A 20,742-nucleotide genomic window follows, 5' to 3' on the forward strand; every position below is an offset into this window, starting at 1 on the left:
TAGGGGCGTTACCCACTCTGGGCCAACCTCTCCAGGCTTGGCTCCTGAGAGGGACAGGCTGAGACAGGAGGGACGGTCTGACAAAGTTATTCAGACTATCCAGGCAGCAGGAGCAGGATCCACCACAGCCTGTTACAGGACGAAGTGGTTGGGATTCCAGCAGTGGTGTGAAGAAAGGAGTCTAGAGCCTCGATCATGTACATTGGGCTCTATTCTCTCCTATTTACAGATACTGGTGGACAGGGGGCTTGCTCATTCCACAATTAAAGTGTATGCAGCAGCCATTTCGTCCTGCTAAGAGAGATTTGACGGCAGGTCAGCCTTCAGTCAGCCGCTTATGACGTGGTTTTTGCTGGGGGTCAGGAGACAGCGCCCAGTGGTGCATGCCTCCTCCCCGCAATGGGATCTGCCGTTGGTGCTCGAGGCTCTGGTCACAGAACCATTTAAGCCTCTGGAGCTCTCCTCCCTGAAAGCACTGTCATTGAAAACAGCTTTGCTGCTTGCCCTGACTTCGGCCAGGGGAGTGTCCGAGCTGGCCGCTGTCGGTGCACCTGAGTTGCCTTTTGATCCGGGGTGACCGTAGCGGGGCGACACTCAGACCGAACCCCTCCTTTGTTCCCAAGAACCTAAGGAGTTCGTTCAGGTTGAGGGCTATACAGTTAAACGGCTTTATTCTTCCACCCCATATTGGGGACAGGGAGGCTAAATTGCACCTCCTCTGCCCAGTGCGTGCGCTGGCATGTTATCTAGGGCACACAACTTCCATTGGGCGCACTGAACAGGTGTTTGTGTGCTTTTGGGATGGTGTGGCCGGTAAAGCTCTGTCCAAGAAACGCCTGACAGGATGCCTCTGCGAGTGCATTTCACATGCCTATGGAGAGGCGGGGAGAGCCTTCCCCACTGGGGTCCATGCACACTCTACACGTGGTATGGCTGTATCAACAGCCTTGTTCAACGGCGTGAGTGTGGAGGGCATATGCACGGCGGCGTCTTGGTCTACGCCAGGCCCCTTCATAAGGTTTTATGTTTCTTGGCCAGTCGTTGCTTTTTCGGCTGCAGTGTTTTGCAGAACTTGCAGGTCTTGGTGGCCACACCAATGCTTGCTTTTCAGCCAACGCAGGTCGTTTTTGTTGACCCTCTTGGCATCTTGAACCTCCAATAAAAACAAGCCAAAATATTAACACCAAATTGACAAAGGAACTAAATATTATCAAATGATCAGTTTGTCATGTAGGCCTACCCTACTTCAATGTTTCAGTGAAATGTCAGTGGTGGATTACAGGTGACTCTTACATGCCTTCTGTTACCCACCTCTATAGTACACAATACCAGTCTGAACCTGGTTAACCATGCAAAGTAGTAGTATCGGAGAGAACCATCTTGCACCAAGTCTGTACAGGTAGGTCTAGAAGATCCATTCTGAATTATGTACTGACAGGGGGGGTGGTTGTTTTGTAGTGAAAGTTTACACTTAGTTTGTTAAAATACCTATGACATATATATATATATAGTATGTACTTCACTGTAGATGTTCTTATGACTGACAAAAGAGGAATTAAGTATGGACAGTGTTCTTGGACAGACATCAATCGGTACCACATTAGTGTCAGCGCATACATCTTGTGCATGAGATGCAGACTAAATTAAAAACATTGTTTATACTCTTTTCTATTTGTTATTGTTAATATAGGCCTACTAATCAACAGGTTTTCAAATATTACTCAACCGTTTTCAAGTAATAATATATTTGAGCAATACATTAATACATAGTATCAATACTGACATCATTGTCTTTGGGGATTTAACCTTCTCATTAGTAAAACAACAATCTATCTAAAACATCTCTGGCCCTGTCACCCATATTTAATGCGGTTGTTAAATGCCGCTAACTAAAAATAGTTCGATTAACTGAGGGTATGTTTGAGAGCGACTGCTAGCTGCAACTGCCAAAATTAGGTACAATGGAGGCTGCCACTTTCATTTTGAGCTATAAAATACAAAATAGCTCCGTAAACAAGTTTAAAGTATTACCGCACCCTATAGCTTACAGTTTAAGATGTTAATAGATAAGTGGCTGTTTTGCATAAACATTTTGCGATGTTTGTGTATATTTAGCTTTTTAATGCTTAGAAATGTGTGCTCATTACCTACCGTTGAAACTGTCCAGCTTAATTGGTGCCTCGGAAGTCAAAGCGCGCTACCTGCTTAGAGCCCGCGCAGCATCGGTGTTGACACCTCCCCCCTGTCAGATGTCCAGCAGCTGCACGGCAATTGACGCTCTTTTTTTCTCCTGCAACTTTTTTTTTTTTTTTTAACTTTGTTTTTATTGAACAAAGAAACACCTTACATCACTTTACAGCACATCAGTATCAATATGCACCAAAGACAGTACATATCAGCAAATGTTGGAAAAGATAAAATAAAAAATAAAAATGCAGACCCTATACATCCATTTGAAAATCAAAACAGGGAAAGGAAAATACAAATAAGAAATGACAATATAGTAGTACTATTAAAAATAATACCACACATACATCACAGGATCTGGGATTTTTCTCAGGCAGAGAAATAACTCCTCTGTTGAAACAGGTCTGTCATTAATTGTAATTGGGCAGTCAGAGCCTCCATCCCATGTACCTCCTTTAATTTTAGTTTCCATTGTGCCAGTGTAGGTGGTTGTGGCTTCCTCCAATTCAATGTTACCATTTTCCTAGCAGTCATCAGGAGTATATGCAACAGGTATTTCTGGTTTCTATTATATACATCCTCTGCAACCAGATCAAGTATAAAGTGACTAGGGTTGAGCGGTAGATCAATTCCCATAATTCTGTCCAGGGGCGTCGAAAACATTCGGGGCTTAGCCCACAGTGGCGGCGGCACTAGTGGCATTTTTTACTGCAACACTCCCCACAGCACACACACAATACACCCGCGACTGATAATCAGCTCACGGCATATAGGCAGGGGTAAAGTGGTATTTTTTATGAGTGGGGGGCTCACCTCCTCTAGGGGGGTCTGGGGGGATGCTCCCCCGGGAAGATTTTTTTTTAAATATTGAAGTTAAATGCATCAATCTGGTGCACTTTGAGAGCAACATGAGAGATCTATGGATACCTCTCTCAACACCCATATGAAGCAGAACTGTAAACAGATGTTCTTTTTCTTTATGGACATTTTACAAATCACTCCCCTTTTAAACTCTATTCTTGTTTTACTGCCATATAGTATTTCATAACTGTTTTTCCTTTATTCTCTTTTTTTTTTTCTAACTATAATGATCATATGAAGGTGTGCCGCGGAAATAATCTTTTGAATAATTTGTGACCAAACCGTTTGAGACCCACTGAGATAACTTAGACTAAAGTTAAGTATCTAAACACTCAGAGAGTCCTTTAGCTCACCTGAGTCTCTCAGTCGGAGAGGACTCTCCTCCAGCTTCTTGTGGAACAAACAGCTCCTTATGTCCGTTAGTGCAGCTAGCTAACCAGATGCTAACAACACGGTCCATGCTGGCACCGGGCACCGGTCCCTCTCTCCCTCACTCTCTCTCTATCACACTAAATGCGCTATTGCCACACACACACAGAGCCGAGCTTGAATGACACAAGCACACGTTTATTTCCATGCAACTCTCTGATTGGTCTGGTGTCATGCCTCTGTTTCATTCACTGAACACGGGAAATTACAGTGCTGCCGTCCTCTCTTGTGTCATGATGAGGTTCACGTAAAGCACGGTTAATGTATTATATTATTGAGGGAGAATTGTCCGGGGCTACAGAAAAAACATTCGGGGCTAAAGCCCCGGATATCCAGGCCAGGCGACGCCACTGATTCTGTCTATCTCCTCCTTTACCAGCAATTTGCATAGCTCGAGAGAGAGAGCAACTGTCCCCCTAAATCTCTTTTGTACCGCAGACCACACTTTCATTTCATTTTTCATTTCAAACCTTTATTTAACCAGATTGGTCCCATTAGGCGCGTTCACACCAAGTACTTTTCCCACAGTAGTTCATGAGAGCTCTTTTAGTTCTGTAGATCGCGTTCACACCAAAATGAGTTCCTGGGGGTGGATTAGGCAAATGAGCTGCTGACGTCACTTCTTCTTCTTCTGCTTTGGGTTTACTGGCAGGCCGCAAACAACTTCACGGCGAGTACAGTAGGTGGCGGTATGCACCTTAAAGTTGCAATCCGCCAAAAAACCGAGAGAAGAAACTTCCGCTTCCGCTGTATGCTTCTGTTTACCTTCCGACCTCAGTCAGACACGCCTCCCAACAAGTCATTGTATAGTTTACTAACGACGACAAGTTTTTCTTTTCTTTTTAATTGGAGGCCTGTTGGATTTAACCAGCTCGCTTAGCACTCCCAGAAGCCCAGCCTGAAAGCTATTTTGTTGCTCCACCTGGAGCGCCGCCACCTCCACCTGGCGCGCCGCCGAGTCAGCCATCACCTTTAGAAGCTGGTCCTGCGATTTCTGGGCCTTGTGTGCATGCAGCAGCCGTTCGTCGTGCATCTCCTTGTTGGCCATGGCATGCCGGTCCTCATTTTCCTTGCTGGCCAAGGCACGCCGGTCATCCATCACCATGATGGTGTCCAGGAAGCTGTCATCCCGTGTCCTCTTTCCTAATAGGAGAAATAAGCCAAGTAGTTTTACAACATACTAGGAATGTGTTTACTAGCAGGTTGTCAACAGAGACAACATTGGACATGGTGCAGGCAGGGACAGTGTACAAAATGCAGGTGTAAGGATAAACTGAAAAGAGTACAAGGAAGCTTATAAAAGTTAACAGCATTTAATTAAACAAATTATGCGGTGATTTACAATGACATTTGCGAGTTGGTGGCTCCCCCCCTCCCAGTCCCGTTCGCGTTGGGGCAGCGGAGGGTGAAGAAGAGATCGATTCTCCCTGTCCATCACAGGCTATCAACTGTAGTCTTCTCCTATTGGCCGGCGTCGACGGGTCCAAGGCAATTCCTGTCGTTTTTCTGGTGTTAAATTACAGCATTCTAATGTCTGTGGTTATTTAAACATTCCCTAATAACAGTATTTCAGCGTCAATAAATGAGTGTTAAAAACAGTGTGTTTAGTGTACAACACCACATGTAATTTCACCTTCAATTCACAGTTTCAAAACGTAGCATTCGCCACATGCTAATGCTAACCGGAAATGACGAGATTTACTAGCGGAAAATCGGAAGTCATGTGTGAACATTCGGTTTTTAGAATAAAACAGTTTTAAATCAAATACAATGTATTTAATTTAAATTACGCCATATAAACATTGATTTTATGTACACTCGATTGGTGTATGGCAACATCACAGGCAGTGCAGGAAAGAGGTCTTGGCAAACAATCTTGACATGTGACGACTGCAACCTTTTGTCGACAGTGTTGGCCAACCCCCTCTTTAGGTTTCTCAGAAGATAACATCTGATTAACCATAAAAGGCCTTAACACCGTCCACTTTTCCAAGGTGGATGCTTGTCGTTCCTTCCACTGTGAAGAGAGACGTTCTTCACTAGGAAGTCCTAGAAGTTCTTGTACCTCTTGTATGAGGGAGCCTTAAAAATGAATTAGAAAAAGTACATATATAAAGCAAGGGTAAATCTAGCTAACCACTACATAAGTGGGGAAACAATCATCATTAAGTGTAGGAAAAACATACCTAAGCTTTGGATGGTCCCAGTCTCGCTCTCTTGACCACTAGTAGACGGAGTACATACAAGATTTACGCTTCTTGAAGCACCTGCAAAAGTGTGAAGCAGAGTTCCCATTAGAATATTTTTTTGCCGGTCAACATGTCCATTAAAGTTGAAATCTTCCGGACAAAATGAGAAAAGTGCCGGTCAAAGGTCTTCTTTGTTATTTATTGAGCTTTAAAACAAATTGATATAATTCGATATTAAACAAACTAATTATAGTAGATAAACTACATTATTCAAAAGTGTACAGTAACTTACAAAAACGCGGGAATAATAAACGGAGCGCTCTCTCCTTCTCCTGACAGCCCGCCAGTATCATGCAGCTCGCGGATCCAGTAATGAGTGACCCGACAGTAAAACTAAACATATCTATAACTAGTTTAGGTAGTTTGAGAGGTAATTCAAATAGCTACGTGTGATGTTCTAACCTGAAGTGTGTTTTGCTCTGCTCGCCGCTGCAGGGGATCATGCAGAGCTGCGTGTCAACTCGTCAGCAGCAGCCGATCTCTCTCTCCCATCAGATTAGACTTTACTCGCGTTTATGTCCATATCGATCAGATCTAGCTAGTTCTAGCTAATGATATGACTACCTGCTTGTTAAAAGACACCTAAACAATAAGCGTTGCTATGCAACCGGGTGAGGCCACAAAGTATAGCGCAGCATTATGCATTTGTTTACATGCCCACCGGAACCCCGAGGCATTACCAACAGATCAACGCACAATCAACCCATACAGGACATCTCTTTCTCCACATTAAGTGTTAGACATTAGAATTGACTATTTTTGTCTGTCACATAAGTGGCGCAATTGATGCGGTATTGCGCTAAGGGAAAATTATTTTTGACCGGACATTTTGACCGGAGAGATTTAGATTTGCCGGTCTTCAGCATATTTTACCGGTCATAGTCCGGTAATTACCGGCTAACGGGAACTCTGGTGTGAAGATGCATTTAATAACTTGCTTGAAGAATATGTGAATGTATTGATCTACAATTAATTGATGTAAACAACAAACAAAACAAAAACACAAACCAGTGGCCGAACTCCGCTTCCGTTTCTCTCCAGTTCGCCTCCTTTTTAGCATTGGTTGACTGTCCTGGTCCTCCTCAACTCAAACTGTTGGTGCTATCCTTGTTTGCGACCCTCCTGCTGTTGGTTTACTTTGATCCTCCTTTAAATCATAATCAGGACACAGAACACATTTACTTAACCTGTTTAGCCCGAGAGACCCCGGTACCGGGGCCCTCCCGCAACATCTTGCAGGAAACAGTGTCTGAGGGCATGTTCATTTAATAAACTATGAATGTTTTATATCCATGTAACGGGAAGAAACTCATCTAACTGATCTTTTTTTTTTTTTTTTTAAATAAAACCCACAATGCTAACGCTGAGCCTCTGAATTAGCAACGAGCGAAAAATGCTAACAGATTACTGCACCGAAAATCACTCATAAAACCTTATTATTTATCTTTTCTGCACATCCAACACATCGATTCACATCGTGAGGTGACACAGAATCGATGGGTACATACATTATCACTCTATGATACAGACATCAAAACATGTGGCCCTAGGTAGCTAAAAACGCTAACATGACTTACCTGTGTCGTAGTCTGGTCAAAAGTGGTCTTCAATGGGATTAAAACGATAAAAACGCTGCTGAAGTTAATCCATAGGTTAATCCAATGTGTCTGTGTCCCTTTGAAATGATTTCTGATAATCCATAAGCAATAAAACTGCTTTTCCGTTTCCAGATGTCAGAGCTAGAGTATAGGTTCGCTCTGAAGCAAAACTGCATGCGCGAAGCCCCCACCTTTTTCTTTTACCATGTGTGTGTGTGGGGGAATCCCCCTTCGATTCTATTGGCTCTAACGGTCAGAAAGAGGTGTCAACCATCAAAATCGACCAAGGGGGGCCAGAGATATGGAAAATCCACCCAAATGACCCCAGAAGTGTTTTTTTGCTAAATCTCTAAAAATGTCACTTGTTTTGCATCAATCTTGATACAGGGTACTTATTATATGTTGTACTTTGGATTCCTAAATCATATCTCCACGCTCGCGCCAGGGCTACAAGACGTGCGTCTTGTGCTGCATTCACTTGCACTCGGACATTAGAGACTTTCTCTCATAAATGTCCGATGAGCCACAACTTTTCTTTCAAAACAAAGCTGCCAACTGGGGTGGCAAGGCCTATTTTTTTTTGTTGGCAGTTACCACCCCATGCCACCCCGATAGGTGAAGCTAGGCTACTAGCTACAGTACAGATGCAACTAGATGAGCTGTTAACTCTCGCTCCGACTTTTTTCTTTTTAAACACACACATTTTTTCCCACCTGCATTCCGCGAAGACCCGCCCTACTGTGCCTCTGATTCGCAGACTGTTGGTGGGGGAAAAAAAAATATTTACACATGTTCATTTTGTACATTTCTAAAAATAAAGTTTGATGGAAATACTTCCCTGAATTATTTGCTCCTATAACATATCATTCATATATAGCAAACCATGATTTGATTTCTCATCAAACAGTAGTAGTTTATTACAGGTAAAAATAACTTACTCTTCTATAACAACAGTTGTAGGTACAGTTCGGTTAGTTAGCGTATAAAATATACGGCTGTACCGACGCCATTATAAGACTGATGTTCCGCTCAGAGCGAGCCGAAAAAAGCACTGTTAGACATGGGCGGAGCCTCTCTGGTGGTTGACTAATCAGAACAGAGTGGCCGAGCTGACCAATCGGAGCACATTGGGCTCACAGGGAGGGGGGGGCAAGAGCTCCAACGAGCCATTTAGGACAGAGAGTGAATACACATACTTTACAGAGATGCTGTATGCGAAACCAATGTGAGTTTGGAAAATTGCACAATATAAATCTATTTTAGTATACCTCAACAATGGAATTATGATCAGTGGAAATGGCCATGACATGGGACCTTTAAACTAATATGTTTGTGCTGTGGACCAAATCAATATAAATTGATGGGGAAGGGGGTGCGTAGCAATATCACAATATCAGAGGCGTTATTGCGCCGTGCACTAACAATAAAGATAACACCATTAACCTCTTAAGCACGGCGGTCCCCCCATTGGACCCCTCCCACCGTTTTTTATTCGAGATAATGTCTCGGGGCTTCTTAACATTTATGAAACTATTAATGTGTAGCACCAGATTAACGGGAAGAATCTCAGCTAACTGAAGATATGAACCATTTTTACCAAAACAAAACACAAGTCTCATAAGAAGCGTCTAAATGACCCCTGAGCGAAAAGATTCTAACGCACTGCGGCACACAATTCAAGATAAAAATACCCTTATTACTTATCGTAGCTGCACATACAATATAGCCGATTAAAGCTGAGACTCCACTGATTATTTAGGTATAGTATCATCACTGAACGATCCAAACTTGCGACAGGGGAAGCAAACACAGACATCACAACACGTACCTTTACTTTTACGGCAGATCGTCTCACCGTAGCTGTCAATTAGGTCAAAAGACGTGTTCAATGGCATTAAAACGAAAGAAAAAAAATGCTACAACTGTTGATCCATAGGTTGATAATGTACCTGTGCCTTTGAAGAAATTATTTATAATCCATAATTCCATTTTTTTATGTAAAAATCGGAGCAGAAAAGTTAGCTGCTAATGGTAGCCACCAGAGTGTATGCAGCTTCCGGTTTTGGTAACGCGTCACTCTCACTCCTTATTTGTTAACGTTTTGGTGTGTATATAACTTTCCCTCGATTCCATTGGCTCTAGCGGTTATAAAGAGATTTCATTCATCAAAATCGAGCAAGGGGGGCCAGAGTTGGGTCAAATCCACCCAAATGACCCCAGAAGTGGGGGTTTTTGGCTAAATCTCTCTAAAAAGGTCAAATTTCACTTGTTTTGCATCAATCTTGATACAGGGTACTTATTATATGTTGTACTTTGGATTCCTAAAGCTTTTAGTCTACTAACCCATCATCCAAGGGTAGTTTTCACTATAAGTAAAAAAGAATTTTTGGACGGACACTATAATTTACAGTTTTTTACTATGTAAAATCTGAATTTTCTTTAAAATAAAAAACATCTATATTGATTCTGACTTTTCTACATCCAACTCACAGGTTTATCATTACTTTGAGAATAAAGATGATTAATTTAACCCTTTTAGAAGGGAAGATATGGTTATTTGTTCTGGGAATGTCATTTTCGAGCCTGAGACCTGAAAAACAGGCTCAGGGCTTAAGAGGTTAAACAGTTACACAACATAACAGAAATAATATAACATCAGAGAGAATGTTTAAACAACATGCTTGTTAGCATTAGCAACACTTAAAAGACGTTGAATGTACACAATTTCCTGAGGCATTTTTGTGAAACTGCTACGTTCAAGTTGTGCGCGAACAGCAATAGAAATAAATGATGGCAAAGACGTTTTAATATTACAATTTGAGAGCATACACAATGTTTAACCGATAGCAGCGTCCCTAGCAACCACCCTGGTAACGATGAAAACGTTGTATGTACACAATTTCCTGAAGTAATCTTCATAATAACTAGCAAAACTAAAGATCATGCACATCTACTGCACAAATAATCTGAAATAATAACTCATATTTCTCGCATAAAATGACATCAAAACGCATTTTAATGGCCAAACTAACCTTAATATATCGCTCAATAATATATGTAACAGGCCTACATTTCACCCTTTATTTGTAGGCGTTAGGAGATATCTACAAATAAACAGTAGATATTTTTCATGAAACCATATAGTGCTTCACATAATAAAATATACAAGGGCTGTAGCCTGATATTTATTATATGCTTTATATGTGTGTGTTGTACAGTGAGTAGGTGTGTGTTGTGGAGTGTATAGGTGTCTGTTGTAATGAATATGCCACCAGCAAAGGGCGGTGTGTGTGTGTGTGTGTGTGTGTGTGTGTGTGTGTGTGTGTGTGTGTGTGGTGTGTGTGTGTGTGTGTGTGTGTGTGTGTTGTGTGTGTGTGTGTGTGTGTGTGTGTGTGTGTGGTGTGTGTGTGTGTGGATGTACCAGGCAGACAGGCAGGTCTCAGTAGCTTATCTGACATATAAATGGTCAAAAATGTTACATTCTCCGTTAGCCTACGAGCTCCCCGTTCGAGCGAAGGACTATTCCTTCTCAATTTAGCATCAAATTGGATTTGGGCTGAAGTTGTCCTGGATTGGAATTTTTCCGATCATTTCCCTAGGAGGAGTTCGCAAGAATGTGCTTAAAATGCATGAAAAGCAATTTGAAATATGTGTGCAATCATAATAGCAATGTGTATACAGCGTTTCGTGAATATCGGAAAAACTATATGCGAGAAGTTTGGAGTAATTTGCGACATGTAAATTGTCAAAAATTGTGTATTCGCTGTTTACTTACGACCTCCCCGATTGAGCAATCAAACATTTTCTTCGCAATTTAGCATCACATTTGATATGGGCTGAACTTGTCCTGGATTGGAATTTTTCCGATCATTCCCCTAGGAGGAGTTCGCAAGAATGTCCTTAAAATACATGAAAAACGCACATTTTTCAAAATGGCCGACTTTCTGGGGGGCGGGGCTAATGGAAGCTATTTAAAAATATGTCCGTGCCAAAATTCGTGAAGTTCTGAGAAACTATATGTGACTACCACACAATAGGGGGCGCTAGTGAGCAGTTTTTTTCTTCTTTTTTTTCTTACATTCTCAAAAAGGTCATGGGCTGTGACGTGTGTCCCAAGTTTTGCGTCCGAAGCTCATTTTATGCTATCGCAATTTAAAAAAAAATGTATAGCCCACGCCCACATTCTGCATTTGTTGCAACACTTTTAAGAGCCTGTGACAGCCTCCCAAGAACTGTTGTGCAATGAAATATTGGGCTACTAGTAATCTCGAACCGTCAGCTTAAAAAAGAAGATGAATTAAAACTGCGGTCACAGACGTGCACGCAGTTGTGGGCGGGCCTTCGCGTCCGAGCGCCTGTAGGGGGGGGGTGGCCGGTCGTCCAGGTGGCGCGCGCCAGGCCTGGGAAATGAGCCTTGTGTGATCTGAGCAGGAGGTATTAGGGTTGTGTGTTAGTGGAGTGGCATGGCTCTGGCTGCGTTAAGCAGGGTGTGATTTGTGGGTGAAGTTGTGGTAGTGGAAAAGAGGTATAGGTAGGAGTCATTGGTTATAGGAGTTGTGTAGTGATCGATATGGCGTGTAAAAGGAATATGTACAGTCCAACAATAGTGCAAGCCACTACAGGGATTCGAACCCTGTCTCATACGAGAGGCCATACCAGTGGTGTTTGCTTTTTGTGGCTGTGTTTATAGATCAAAAAGCAAACCTGCAATACAGTACTTATGTGGTCAATGTCATGGAATTAATGCGTGAAGCTGTGTGTTTGGTAATAGTACGGTATGACTAGAAAAGTAGTCCTGAAATCTGTAGAGTACTGTATTGCAGGATAAAATGAGAAATGGAATGGAAGATGTGTAATGTATGTGTCATGTATGTCCTGTAGTTAATGAAAGACAATAATTGGTGTTGTGTGAGAAGTGATATGTGTTTGCAGGACATGTGTGGCCGATTAGGCAATGTGGATAGGTGCGTGTTATGCAGACGTCTGTGGTGAATGTGGAACAACCGGTGCAAATGACTGTACAGTGATGGACAGTGGGGTTAGTTCGGCGTGGAAGAAGACAGACAATGTGTTAGGGTTGGTTGTGGATGGTGGTCACATTGATAGAAGCAAGGGTTTGCCTCTCCTTACCTACGCATAAATGAAGATAGTACATCTGTATAGCCACACAGTACCTGAAAGTAGTTGCTCTGGCGTTGACACCAAGCAACAGTTCTGTGGAGACTCGGCAGGGATGAAGGCACTTAGTATGCCTGTCCCTGCTTCCACTGTCTACACACAAGATAAGTACATTTACACCATCAGCGCATTGCTGGTAATGACTTGTTGTGGCACAGACACCCAACAACAGTCATGTAGGACTTGGCAGGGATCAAGGTATAGAGGTTCCTCTCCCTGCTTCCACTGTCCAGACACAAGCAACTTACGGGGAGTGTTGTTTGCCAGTGACAGAAAAGGAAGTGGTTACGACTGCTTGGTGAGTAAACATTGCACTGCTTCATGAGTGCTGAAGTACATTGGCTTGACCGTGGTTTCTCCCAGGTATGGACTTGTATTAGTGAGATAGACATGACCGATCAAGGTTCCCTTTTCTGTCGTGGGTTCAGAGACCAGTTGGGTGTATCCAAGGGTAGTCATGAATGTGGACAGGGAAGGTGATTTGAGCAGGTCTTGGTTGAAGTCCCCCAACAGGACAATGTTGTTTGATGTGGTATGGAGGAAGTTGGTCAACTGGGTGATGTTTGTTTTGAACAGTGTGATGGGATAGTTGGGTGGGCGATAGACAACCACTACAATGAAATTGTCAGTGGTGAAATGACAGGCAAGACATTCTATGTTCACGTTAGGAACATCCAGTTTGGTGTACTGAAGATGGTCTAGGCCAGCGGTTTTCAAAGTGTGAGGCGCGCCTCCCCTGGGGGGCGCCAGAGAGCTTCAGGGGAGGCGCAGCGTGAGAAAAAAATAAAGAGAAACAATGAAATCTAGCTCGTTAACTTCAGCTAACTTTATGCGAGCGGCAACATGGATCGATTTTTAGTGAAGTTACCTAAAGTGAGAGAGGAGACAGCGTCTGGCCACCCCAGTTGGCAGCTTTGTTTTGAAATAAAAGTTGTGGCTCATCGGACATTTATCAGAGAAAATCCCTGATGTCCGAGTGCAAGTGAATGCAGCACAAGACGCGAGCCTTGTAACCCTGGCGCGAGCGAGGAAATGTGATTGGCGGCGATTTCATTTGAACAGGCGGCAGAAAACGAGAAGCATTCGGACCCAAGTACACGGAAGGAATAAGGTATTTGCGGTCTACAATGACAGAGAAGAGACTGTCAAGTTTGGCTGTGCTCAGCATTGAATCAAAACGCACTAAAGCTTTGGATGTTAATACGTTTGTGAGGCGTTTTGCTGAACAAGATGGTAATCGCCGCATTCAGCTGTAATAGGCATGCCAACTTGATGCTCTGCTCACGGATGACTCGAGCATTAAAAACTGTTAAGATGATGACCTTACGTGTGTACATATATTTTTTTCTTTGTGGGGGTCTGCCCTGAGAAAGTCAAATAAGATGGTGTGTAAAACTACACTGCCCAGACAAAAATAAGTAACCACTTTGATTTAACTAGGCCAGTAGGTAAGGGCATTCCACTGGATAATAATACCCCTGCATTATAGCAACAACAATAATAATAATAATAATAGCAATAATAATTGGGAGGGGGGGCGCGGCTGTTCTTATGTTCTCTGAGGGGAGGCTCACCTTCCCACACTTTGAAAACCCCTGGTCTAGGCAGTAGATCCCAACGCCTCCACCTTGTTGGTCTTTGTATGTCGCCAAAACCGGGTCCGGTGTGTTGTAGGCCTTGCAACGTGGCATACTGTGAAATGTGTAGTTTGGAATGCGTGTAGTGTCAGGTGTGACAGTGTGAGGTAACCATGTCTCTGTGACAGCCACACAGCTGTAGGTAAATGGCTGAACGGCAAGTGTTAGATCAGGTAAATGACTGGTCAAGCTCTGTACATTCATAGAGAATATTGAGAATGACAGAGTGTTCTGTGTGGGTGTAGTACTGATGGGTACAAATGCTGGCATGCCTGCAAGGGAGTCTTGAATATTGGGTTTGCAATAGATGGCGCTGTCTTTGAAGTCCTGCAGTGTCAGGCCAAGTAAGCTGCTTACACGGCTCAAAGCCACATATGACTGTCCTGGTGCAAAGACGCCTTTAAGCGAAACGACGGCTTGGTCTACAGTTAGCCCTTGCACCTTGTGGACAGTACAAGCCCAGGCCAACTTCAATGGGAACTGTTTGTGCAATTGGCCCTTGCCGCCAAACCTTTCCTCCTCCATGTGTATGGGAGTAGCCGAAAGGTGTGCAGCAGCAGTAGGGGAACGCTTCCTACGGTGACTTCCCACCTTGTCACAGTCAAATTTCACGAACACAGTGTTGTGTGATGTGTTGTTGACATTGATGACAATGTCCATGACTTCGCCGCACACTCCATTCACCAATCCGTCAGACACATCAATGTTTTTGATCAGCATGACACGCGCTCCATGTCCTATGTCCAAGGACTCGGGTAGAATGGATTTGTAGACATGTTTGAAGTGTCCCTGTCTCAATTGCATGAGTCTGGTTTTGGGATTTTTCTCATAATCTAGTGCCTGCACACACAAGCGCTCTGGACATGTGTCGGCTAACTGGATGATGTGTGGGAGTTGACTTGTGCGTTGGTGGGGAAAATATGCAAGGCCGAACTGGCGACTCCGGTTTCACAGTTTTTCAACAGTGCGATGTCACTTGGATGAAGGGCGGTGGTTTTCAGTCTTGTACGCAGCCTGTTCAACATTTCGGCAAAGACAGTGTCTTGTTGGCGTACAATGGTGGTCAACTGTGCGATGGAGAAATTGCCATTCCATAAATCACATAGTGGTTCTATCAAATACAAGGCCTTGGCTTGAACTGGGCTGAGCTGGAAAAAGTCTCCCACAGCTATGACACAGACGTTTCCAAATGGCGAGTGATCACCGGATTGCATAACTTGGCGAAGCCTGCCGTGAATGTAGGCCAGCAAGTTATGACTGACCATTGAGATTTCATCGATCACCAGGATCTGCAGGTAGTTTAATTCAGTACGTAAGGTACTGAGTTTGGCCTTGCCTAAGGGCATGTAGGGGAGTTTGACATTCATGCCTATAGACAATGTGCTGTGTATTGTGGTGGCTTGGATGGAATAAGCAGCAATGCCAGTTGGGGCAGTCAACAAGACGGTGACCTTGTCCGGGGAACTGGCAACCTGGGACAACAATCTAGTGGCTTCATATTGGATGGCCTTGATGAGGTGTGTTTTGCCTGTGCCAGCCCCGCCAGTGATGAAGACATGGAAAGGTCTTGGCTGTTTGCCATTGACTTTGGCATTGCACCAATGTCTGACTTGGTAGAAAATGTCTCTCTGTTGGACGTTCAGTGATTTGAGGAGGTGAAGTGCATCAGTGCGACACATAGAGTTAGCATGTGCCTCAAAACGACTTCCCTGGGCGCCACTGTCAGGGAAGTCCGGATTGTCATCAGTGTCTTCATCCACGGTTTGCACGCGTAGCCTCATTTCCTCGTCACATTCCAAATCTTCCAGCCATTGCTGTGGACACATTTGGCACCAGGCGTCTTGAAGGATGTCATTGTTGACAATGTCGTTGTCAGAATGTGTAATGTCTTGACATTCCCTCTCAAATGTTAGCCTGTTCACGTCAACAGTGTCTTTAACAGAGTGAGGCAGGCCGTCTAGCAGCCAGTGACCGTGGCGATAGAAGTCTTCGTATGTGGGACAACCTGGAGGTTTGAGGTCATCAGGTACGCGGTAAGGTAGAAACAGCTGCAAGATGTTTCGGAAGTACTTTTCCAGCTGTGTGTCATTTGAGAACCGCACACAGCGCACCACGGCAGTGTGTGCCGGTTGCCTTTTCACGATAAATCCCAGTCACTGGCGTAGTTGGATTTTTTCCCTGAGCGCTCTGGCTGTTATACAGAACGGTAGCCAAACACATTTTATGGAAAACGGGTTCGTTTGGTCTGGCTGCATATCGGTCCACAGGACTGGTCATCCACATGTTGTCGTTTGTGAGCGTCTGTGAATTGGCCATGCGTTTCAGTGTCGCCATAGGCCGGCTGATGCGCGTGGCGTGTTCTCCTGTGGGAATGTACACTGTGGCGCGCGAGCATCCTTTTAAAGGTATCTGGAGCAATCTGTACACGGCTTCTTGTGCGCACACATCTCGATTATGCAAATACACACGTCCCATTTTGCGCATGGCCTGTCTGGCATCTGTGTTGCCCTCCTGTGTTGCTTCGCGGTGAGCGGCGCTGAGAAGTAAGCCCATTTCGCGCTCAGCTTTAGCAATGTATGAAATTATGTACACAATGCAGGCATATGCATTGACAACAAATTGAATGTCCATGTTAGCATTCCATGCTGAAAGTAAGTGGCTGTTGTATGAATTCACCCATACGTCTGTGGGTTGGCGCCTAAGGACAATTTGTGTTTTGCCAGCAAGGCAGGCAAAAGCTGTTTCCAACAGCTGCTGGGTAATGCAAAGTTTCTCATACAGCTGTGACACAGTAGTGAAAGTCAGCGTGACATCAGTGACTGTGTCTTTGACCTTGGTCATGAGTTTACATGCTGCGTCTTTGGTCATGTGGTTGTTGGTGGTGTCCTGGGGCGAGCACAAGTCGTCAGTATTCCCTCCTCTGGAAACGAAGGACCTGTCACTTGGCGGTCGTGGGAAATTGAAGCGACAGACAGTGCGTTTCTTTCGACAGGACTTGGAATGCTTTTTGCTATGCGTTTGGAGGGTTGATACCTGTTCGTGAAGACTGTCATCACCTTCTGGAAGTGAGCATGAAATGTATTTGTCAACAAACAGTACCACCTCCTCATCACTGTCGCGATCCACTTGTGGGCTGTTGGCAATCCAGAAAATGGCATGAATATGAGGACTCCCTCTCTGCTGGAACTCCACACGATAGAAGAAGTCTACGACCTTTCCAATTGGTTGGCTTGGTGATTGTATGACATCTTTTAGAAAGGTCCGCCATCTTTTCTCAAACATGCGTGCTGCAGTGACAGGATTGCGACGCAAAAGACCGCATTTGTCACTCCAGTCTAAATCGGCGACATTGTCACATCGTCCTTCTTGATGCATCATGCTGATCAGCAAATTCTCCCACCGCATGTCAGCAGCCGAGAAGGAACAGAAGAACGTGGGCAATCCAAGCTGCCTGACCATGGCAAAGACATCCTTTTGGGCTCCAGCACAAAAAGCAGGTGTGCCACGAATGGGCCGCAGGAATCTGTAGCCGTCATTGGTTTGAAGTATTGTTTTCAGAGTGTCAGTGTTGTTTAGCATGGCCCCTGTAATGGTACCTCGAGATGTCCCGAAATGTCCTTTACGTAAAGCGATGGAGATACTTGAAGAGACCATCTGTACTTCAGTCATGTACTGAGCGTAGAAGATGTAATCGACATTATGTGCAAACCGACCATCGGATGATGCGACTTTTAAAGTAACTGGCCAAGGTCACCCTGTGGTTCCGGAAATCGTGGTAGGTTGGACCACCCTGTGGGGAAAGTTTTGGCCTTGTTGGTTTTGTCTGTAAGAAGGGCAACAGGATTGTTACCTTCAGCAGGAGCAATGTGTCCATAAACATGCCATGTGTTTGGCGGTCATGTGATGTTTCCTCTTCAACACATGCTTCGTCTGGCTGTGCGTCTTTGTCAGTAGGCTGTTCGTTGACGTCTTGCTCATAGCGATTCAACCATTCGGTGTTGAAGACTATGTCAGCGTAATAAGGGTTGGACGCTTGTAACCACAGCAAGGCTGTTTTGATACGCTGAACACTCACGTATTGGTAGCCGTAATTAGCCGTGTATGACATCTTGCGTTTCAGGTGAACTCGCAGTAGTGACTCATCGTCGTCTGACCTTGGCAAAATGTTTGTGGTGGCCGTGATGTTGGCAGGGACACATGTCACTGGGCCGTGTACACCGTTTTGTCCACCTCTAGGTAATGGCACCCATTTCCGAAATGCAATGTGTGCAGAAATCAGCTGTGTCTCCAGAAGGTTCAGGCAACTTAATTCAGGAGGTATGGGTTTCAAGTGCAAGGTGTTCACAGTGCACAGTGTCGGCATGGTACCGCGACGTAATTTGCAATGGCAGTCGGTACAGATCCATGACTTGCCCATGGGTGAGGCTTTCCGCCTGCAGGGCACTGGGCAGTGGCGGCATTTGTGCAAAAACTGGTCTGTGATACAGTGTGCTGCTGCAGTCCTGGCAGCACTGCTGTGCTGGTAGTTTTTGCGTTTGCAACGTACCACCTGTTTTCTGAAACAGGACCGTTGGCATGTATTACACACGTAATTAGGACCGTGCTGTACATCTTCATTGAACTTGGTCAAAACACATGCAAAGTCCTGTTTGTTGAGTTTGGTCCCAGCGGCTTGTCTTGCACCGCCCGCTATCACGGAGAGTCTATGTGGCTTGTGTTTGTGATATTTGGTGATGCTGGCATTTTTAACAGCACGGCGATGCTTCGTGTCTCCATAGTATTTGGTAATGCTGGCATTTTTAACAGCACGGCGATGCTTCCTGTCTCGATAGTATTTGGTAATGCTGGCTTCACGTTTGGTCGATTTATGTGGGTCGTTGGTGTTGTATTTGTGTTGGCAGGCTTCACGCATAGCATGTCGGTACGTATAGCTTCTGGCGTATTGGGCGATGCTTGCTTCACGCCTAGCGGTTTTGTAGCTGGTGCTTGCGTTATATCGCTGTTTTTTTGTGTTGAGTGCTTTTGTTTTGTACATGTCATCGTCGTTGTAGTGTGTTTTCCAGGCTGCCTTCACTCTGGCTTTGTATGGTGGATTGCCGTGATATTTTTCTCCACGTCTTGTCTTCTTCAGGTCTTGATAGGTTGTGTCTGCATGATATTGTCGTTTACTATCCAGTCTTTTCCTGTTTCTGATATACTTGGAAGTGGTCCCAGGTTGGGAGCGAGGGGCGCTTGAAGGACAGGTGTGGATTTCAGTGGGCTGTGTGTCAGACATGTCATCTGCAACCTGTGGCACAACGTTGCCCCTCTTAGCACTCCTGGTTACCATTGCTCTAGCGTAGGGCAAGGCTGGAGACCTACACAACATATGACATTCCAACAAGTTCCCCTTCTTTGTGCAAAGAACGGGTTCATAGTGTGTGGCATTGCAATGTTTCAAATAAATGTTTTGCTGTGTGAGTCTGGGTCCTCTACATTGAAATTTCAACCATGTGCCACTGTGTATGTAGATATCTAGTCCAAGCAGGTTAGCAGCGCCGTGGATCTCTACCTCTGTAGCCCAGGTTGATGTGTGAGACATGTTGGATTGTTTCAAATAGTCCTTCACGCTGGAGTGCTGGTGTCTGAGAAAGCAACTTACCAGCTCCTCGTTGCACATCATGTGTTGAACAATGTTATGCCTGAATATGTGATGGGAATCTTGGCTCCCACACACGACTTGTGATATGGCTCTGAAAAAGCAGTTGCCATCAGCGACAATGTCGTCAGTTGAGCACGGGGCACCGAGGGCGCCATACAATCCACTGGGGGGTGCCCCATTGTCCGTGTAGTGCAACTGTAACTGATCAGTCAAAGTGTGTGCCACGTCTTTGGACAAGACATTGAACTGATATGCTGGCATTGCCGTTACGCCAATGATTGTAACATCTTCGTTGTCCATACTGTGAGTGGCGCCTACCAGCTGAATAGGACTTGGGGCAAGTATGTCCAGATTCACTACACAATCAGGCTTCGCCGGTATGTCTGTACACTGGCGCAGTGGGTGTTGCTGTGTGTGTAATGCATCACAAGTGTGGCCGCATCAATATCAGGAGGTTCTGAGGTGGGCGGCGTAGCTCTGACATCAGGAGAAGTGTGGCGGCTTGAAATCATCACTGTGCTGTTCAGAGTAACTCCTGTAATCTCAAAGTTGGCCCCGAATGTGGATTGTGTGTAGCGTCTGCCTCTGCAAACACAAATGTGAACACATAAGTCCTCCACAGTCCTGTAGCATAGCAGTATGCCTTTTCCTGTTGAACTGGGCTTGCCTTTGACATCACGTGCATGCGAGTCAACAACAACATACTGTCCGTCCTGATGGAATATAGCACAAGTACTTGCTGCAACAGTGAGGAAGCATTGATTGTATGTGGCAAAGATCTTCTTAAGACCCTCCTTTAAAGGGAATACAAGTCCTTGATGGTAGAGCTCACCGGTGTCCTTAAACAGATCTCCACTGACGGGGCTGCTGCAGTCCAACGTGTATGTGTAAGGTGGTAAAGTGACAGTGGGTGGCAAATCAGCGATCAGAAGATGTTTTCGCCGGGACAGATCAGATATGCA

The 20,742-nt window shown here is 44.7% G+C and overlaps 1 pseudogene; it reads right to left on the reverse strand.

The window, feature by feature from the left end:
* Window positions 1–1,021: 1,021 nt before the first annotated feature.
* On the reverse strand, window positions 1,022–19,468 carry LOC117498606 (annotated as a pseudogene).
* Between the last annotated feature and the right edge of the window lie 1,274 nt (window positions 19,469–20,742).

The sequence above is a fragment of the Trematomus bernacchii genome, unplaced genomic scaffold, assembly GCF_902827165.1.
Source record: "Trematomus bernacchii unplaced genomic scaffold, fTreBer1.1, whole genome shotgun sequence".
NCBI lineage: Eukaryota > Metazoa > Chordata > Actinopteri > Perciformes > Nototheniidae > Trematomus > Trematomus bernacchii.